General features: G+C 39.8%; 1 protein-coding gene across 1 annotated transcript in view; it reads left to right on the plus strand.

Annotated features, from left to right (window-relative positions):
• Positions 1 to 6430, plus strand: part of Cpe (carboxypeptidase E) — a 96878-nt gene that overhangs the window by 53693 nt on the left and 36755 nt on the right. The window lies entirely within an intron of this gene.

The raw sequence follows: 6430 nt of genomic DNA on the forward strand, positions 1-6430 counted from the left end.
GGGGTATGGGGACAACATAGGAAATGTAAATAAATATCCAATAAAAAAAAGATAAAAAAAGAAAAACAAACAAACAAACAAAAAACAAAAAACCAAACAAACAAAAAAAGAAATTTAAAATTTTAAAGAAAAAAATTACGATGAAGGGTGCTTATAATGGAGTTGTAATCCTACTAGCTATTACAGTGAATTTAGATTTTTTTTTTGTCATGGGACTGAAGAGATAGCTCAGTGGTTAAGAGCACTTGCTGTTCTTCCAGAGGACCCAAGTTCAGTTCCTACCATCAGTATCAGGCAGCTCATACTTGCCTTTAACACCAGCTCCAGAGGACCCAATACCCTCTCCACATCTCCCTGGGATCTGACACATAATATATACATCTTCCTCCCTCCCCACCCCCCTCCCCCCCTCCCTCCCTCCCTCCACCGCTAACTCCCTCCCTCCTTTCTTTCTTCCTTCCTTTCTTTCTTTCTTCCTTTCTTAAGAAAAAGAAAACCTTAAAATATCAAATAGCAGGGCCACATTTTTTTTTTTTAAGCAGCAACTGGTAGCATAAAATCTAGAAACAGGCTGAAGTATATGTAAAAATGTAATTCATGGTAAAAGTCAAGTTTGAATTCAGAGGGAAAGCTAGGTGTGGTGATATCTAGGTGTGATGATACACACACACACACACACACACACACACACATGCAGTCTCAGTACTTGGGAGGCAGAGGCAGGAGGGTGGGGAGTTCACAGTCTTCTTTAGCTGTATACTGAGTTTGAGGCTGGTCTGTACTACATAAAAGACTAAATAGACTGTCCCCTCACTGTGAAGAAAAATCAGGAAAAATCAAATTGGCATAACAGACTTCCAGCTGTTCCGCCTTCTCAAACACACACATATGCTGGCACAGAGTTGTGAAACTGAAAATTAAAATACAATAAAATTTTTGTTTGTATTTGATTAATTTTTCTTTTAAAGAGAGAAAACACCCAGATGCCACTTAAGAAACCAGTTGGATGGTCTTTATTAACAAATTATGAGCTTCTATGTGGAAAAATGCATGACAAAAGAAAAATAAGTTTAGAGAAAACGTTTGAAGACTGAATGACAAACAGAAATGTAATGTTCTTACTATAGAACTAGATTTTGTAAAACATTATCAAGCACAGGACAGACATGGTGGTTAGCACTTGGGTGGTTAAAACAAAAAGATAGCTTTGATATTTGAGGCCAACCTGGTTATAAAGTGAATTTCTGGCTGATTGAGTTTCCAGAATGAGTCTCTGTCTCATGAGAAAAAACAAACAAACATATTTTCCAAGAGTTGTGGGTTTAAGGCCCGCTTGAGCTAGCCACATGGTGAGTTTGAGCCTGAACTACAAAATGAGCCATGTCCCAAGATAGAAAAGCCAACCAAACCAAAGAGTTAAGTTCTTTTTCTGTGGGTCCACATCCTATGGGGTCCTGCTACCACCATGAGTCAGTTCTCTGATGGGTGGCCATGGGGACGATGGGATGTTAATTTCCCAGCATCTTGCAGGGTCCTTGAGTTGGTCACCTGTAAAATGTAGATGAAATAATTTCTAACCATGAGGTGTGTGTGTGTATGAGTGTGTGATGGTTTGGTTTGAATTTGCTTGGCCCAGAGAGTAGCACTATTAGGGGGTGTGGCCTTGTTGGAGGTGTGTCACTGTGGGTGTGGGCTTTAAGACCCTCATCCTAGAAGCCTAGAAGTCAATATTCTGCTAGCAGTCTTCAGACGAAGATGTAGAACTCTCAGCTCCTCCTGCATCATGCCTGTCTGGATGGTGCCATGTTCCTGCCTTTATGATAATGGACTGAACCTCTGAACCTGTAAGCCAGCCCAAATTAAATGTTGTCCTTATAAGAGTTGCCTTGGTCATGGTGTCTGTTCACAGCAGTAAAACCCTAAGATTGTGTGTGTGTGTGTGTGTGTGTGTGTGCGCGCGCAAACACTCATGCTCAATAAATGAGTCAGCACACAGGAAATCTCTGCAATATTTCCTAACACAGTAAGTGCTGCATACACTTAACCATTAGGACAATGACAACAAATCCTAGACTCTATATTCCAGATGACAGTGCCCCTTTGCAAGGGCACAATTGCACTGTCTTGTTTTTGCCAAAGGTTTAAAGAGGGGGAAGATGAGACAGAGATTAAGGAACACTTGGCTACTGACATGTCTGTGAGTGTGTGCTAGTGTGACCATCTTCTTTCAAGAATACTCATTTCCTTTAGGAACGACACAGAATCAACAGAAGACTGAGTGCTTTGACCTTGATGGCTTTACTATTGCTCTGTTGGAGACAGGAGTATATGTGTGAAGTACTCATGAGGATGGCAAAGGTTTGTTGACTGGTGCAGAGAGAAAGGATATCAAGGTTTCCTATTTTCAGAGTTCTGATAGGACACAGTGTTTTGTTTGTTTCTTTTGGCTTATAGAACTTCCTGAGCATTTTTATCTTTTGGTTATCTCTTCAGGTGAGAAATTCTTATCTCATGCTGAACCTGAGCTGTAGTTATTTTTATTTCTCAAACATTTAAAAGGCAGTTCGAAAATATGATTTGGTAACTTTGATGTCTATTTGATGATTTTTATTATTAAGCTTGAAACCAGAAAGCTATTAATTAATTAGCTAATTGATTAATTTTTATAAAGAAATATCTTAAACAGGGATATGGAGATAGCTCTGTTAGGAAAATACTTGGTGAACAATCATGAGGACCTGACTTCAATCCCCAGTACTCACCCAAAACACTGGTGAGCATCTCACAATGATAAACAAGCAGACACAGGAGACAAGCTGAGTGAATCAGTGATCTTCAGGTTCAATGAGAGATGTTCTGTCAAATAAGGTAGGTGGTGATAGAGCAAGGTATTGCATGTCCATATCTGGACTCTACACACACACACACACACACACACACACACACACACCCTATATACATACACCAAACATACACACATTCATAAATAAATACTTTAAAGCTGGAATGCAGTGGAATGCAGAGAGCTTGCAACTGGAGACGAGCCTGAGCTCATAGGAGACACAATAAAAAGACAAAGAGAAGAAACATTTCAATAAGAACGTTTTGACACCACATCTCAAATCATTCCAATACAGAATCCTAAGTAGCCTTAAAGCAAAAACAATGATTTTATGTAACCATTTTAGGTCTGTGAATAATGTTGATTTTAGGGACATAAAATTGCAAACAATTAATATTTAGTTTTAGTAATTATTGTCTATTTTTTTTCACTGAAGTGGTTTATGTTTCAGTTAGCAAACCATTTCAAAATCCTCTATTTTTCTTTGTGGATTTACTTTAAATTACAATTACAAGATCCTTAAAGGAAGGGACAGGTGAAATGCTTATGCAGTATCAGGAATCATAAGCCTTTGTTGGGGGTCACTGTGAATCTGTTTAGTTATATACTTGGCCTTCTATGAGATTTTGTTTTTCATTGTTCTGCTTATTCTCCATTGGAAAAACAGTTCTCTAATGGTCTTGTCTTCATCTCTGAAGAAATAACTAAAGAGGAAGCTGGGTACTGGGTGGGAGATAAAATTGGAATACTGTGGTGACACACCTTGAGAATCCTTCAGGGAGGGAAGAATAGAGAAAATATGATCACGTGTCTCCGTACTCACTCTAACTTATTTACACGAACATTAAAAATGTAATGCTGTGCATAATTATTTAATGTATGTTTAAAATTTAAACACTGAGCTGAAAACGGAGAAGATCAATGTGTTCTCTTACCTGAATAGTTCAGCGGCACTATAGGGGGTTTCAGGAAATGCCTTCGGCTGGTGGATATTCAAGTGTTGGACTTTTTTGGTTTTGTGTTTCACTCTTTCCCTGCCTGACTTTTTCCTACCTCCCTCCTTTTCCCTTCTGTTTGAAAAGCCTCTCCTGTTCGTTGTCTTGCTCTGATCTCCATTTTGGAAGGCTCAGATACACTCAATAGCAACATGCCAGGCTCCTCTGAGAGTTCATATTTCTGTTTTGGGTACAGGGTCTTATGTAGCCCTGCCCAGCCTTGAACTGAGTGTGTACAAGAGGATGAACCTGGGCTCATTAGTTTCCTGACTCTACCTTCTGGGTTCTGGAATTTAGTTTTGTGCCACCATATACAGGAAGGACTGCTGGGCGCTCAGATTGTAGGCTCTCAGGTACTGTTGTATTTCTGTCCCAATATTTTGTTCATCTTTATTGTAAGAGATGACAAGAAGTAGTTTCTTGTTTGTATAGGCTTGAAAAGAAGCTTGTATACTAATACATGCCTCTGGAAATCTATGGGTGACCATGGTGGCTTCTCTTCCTTCTGCTGTGCAAACATCTTGAATATGTTTCTTAAAAGTGTAAAATATTCATATACTGTAACTTTGGGAGAGCGAATATGAGGGAATTGTACTTTTGCTCAAATCAAAAATTTTGAACAGTGATCAGCATCTTCCTCAACCTTCATCCTAATGATTCTCAGATGCTGAAACTCCCACTTGCCTGCTGTCATCTTGGAACTCCTCATCCCTACACACTTCAAGTGTCAATTCCCAAATCGTTCTTTGTCAATCCCGGCAGCCATCATGAACATCTCTAGACTCTATAGAATGTTGGTGCTCAGAACTCTCCTCATTCCTTCTCAAGAATGGTCTTTCTGGAAGCAGATCTGGGAAGTCTATATGTAACAATATGCACAGACAATTTTAACCGAGTACTGATAGCACAGTTTGAACTTTGAACTTTGATCAAGTTCACAAGCAGTTATTTCTGTGTGAGATGACCTGCTGTGGTAAGGAATGATCAACTAAAGAGAGGTGGCCAGTACACTAAGCCTTCCCTCGTTACCAGCCAGTGGTCACATGTGCAGCATGACCCAGAAAACTCTATTTGACCTTTGCCTATCCCTCCCTGCTTAAGTCATGACCTCTGTCTGTGATCCAGGCTGGCCTTGCTGTGCTCCTGTTACCTAAGCCTCGCATGTGCTGCCATCACAGGTGTGTGGCTGACACCCAACGGCTTGTTACCAGCTTAGACAAATGCATAGCATGCCCTAGTGCTTCTGGAACTGTCCTGATATTTTACAAGGGAGGTTTTAGTTATAATGTTGAAAAACTTACATCTTGAAAGTATTTTGACAAGTCAATTTGACTTATCTATTATCTTCTTGCTGAGAAAGGAAAATAAAACAAGTTCTGAGGATCATCTGAGAAGCAGTCCAGACAAGCTTTTACAAGTTGATTATGGTGGTTAATCCTACTTTCTTTTCATCAGGTTATCAGCAAATGGAACATTTTATTCTGGCTTATCCTTATCTGCCCAGACTGTTCACCCACACAGGTGCTAATGACGTCAGTTTTACTCATCCTCTGGTCTGTACTCTTTGCAGGAGATGAGCTAGCTGTTCATTCATGGCAGGGATGAGTGGGAATGGACTAGGCTTTTTCCATTGTGTTTTAAGAACTGTGTTTTAATTCACTACACTGCCCTGTAGCTTTATTCTGGAAAACTATCCAATTCATTTACAATGTCTACAGGCAGCCATGATTTGTAAAGGACAGTATTAGAAGCTTGACTGCCAAGAGTTAATCAAACAGGATTTAGAATCCACTTTTATAGACTCTAAAAGGTCATTTAGTCCAAACTCCAAAGAACGTTTCCTAGAGAACTTTCTGTCTCTGTGGGAATTAATCACTTCCCAGCATTCCCTCTGCCTTCCAATTGCTGTAACTGAAAGGAAGTTTGTTCTTCAGCTGTGCTAACTGCTGCCTCTGAAGTTCCTAGTTACCAATTCTAGGTTTGTCCTCTGGGGCTCTGTGGGATGAATCAAATCCTTTGCCACAAAGCTACCTTGAAAAGAACTTGATAGTGTTACCTAAGCTTCTTATTTAAAATAGATGTACAAAGACACACACACACACACACACACACACACACACACACACACACACACACCTAACAGAAAACAAAGAAAAAAACCTGTGCCAGTAAGCAGACCAGCAAAGACCCAAATCATATTCATAGATAGTGGTCTACCCATGTGTCTCTTCCACACACATTTTAATGATGGCAAATTTCATTTTATCTAGTGTTTTAGAGTTTTAAAGAAATTATCGCCCCCTTTCATGTATGTACAGGTGTGTCTTCAAGTTCAACAGGAGGGAATTATATTCTCTGGAGTTGGAGTTGCAGTCCATTGAGAGCCATCTGACTTAGGTGCTAAAACCCGAACTTGACCTCTGTAGCAATCCCTCCAGCAATGTGTGGGAATTTTTATTTTTTAAACCATGCTTTATATACGAAGAGACAGAAAGAGAATGGGAATGAGGAATAGGAGGAAGAGAGGGAGGGAGAAAGGAGAGAGAGAGAGAGAGAGAGAGAGAGAGAGAGAGAGAGAGAGAGAGAGAGAGAG

The sequence above is a fragment of the Grammomys surdaster genome, unplaced genomic scaffold (assembly GCF_004785775.1).
Source record: "Grammomys surdaster isolate TR1022 unplaced genomic scaffold, NIH_TR_1.0 125187, whole genome shotgun sequence".
Classification (NCBI taxonomy): domain Eukaryota; kingdom Metazoa; phylum Chordata; class Mammalia; order Rodentia; family Muridae; genus Grammomys; species Grammomys surdaster.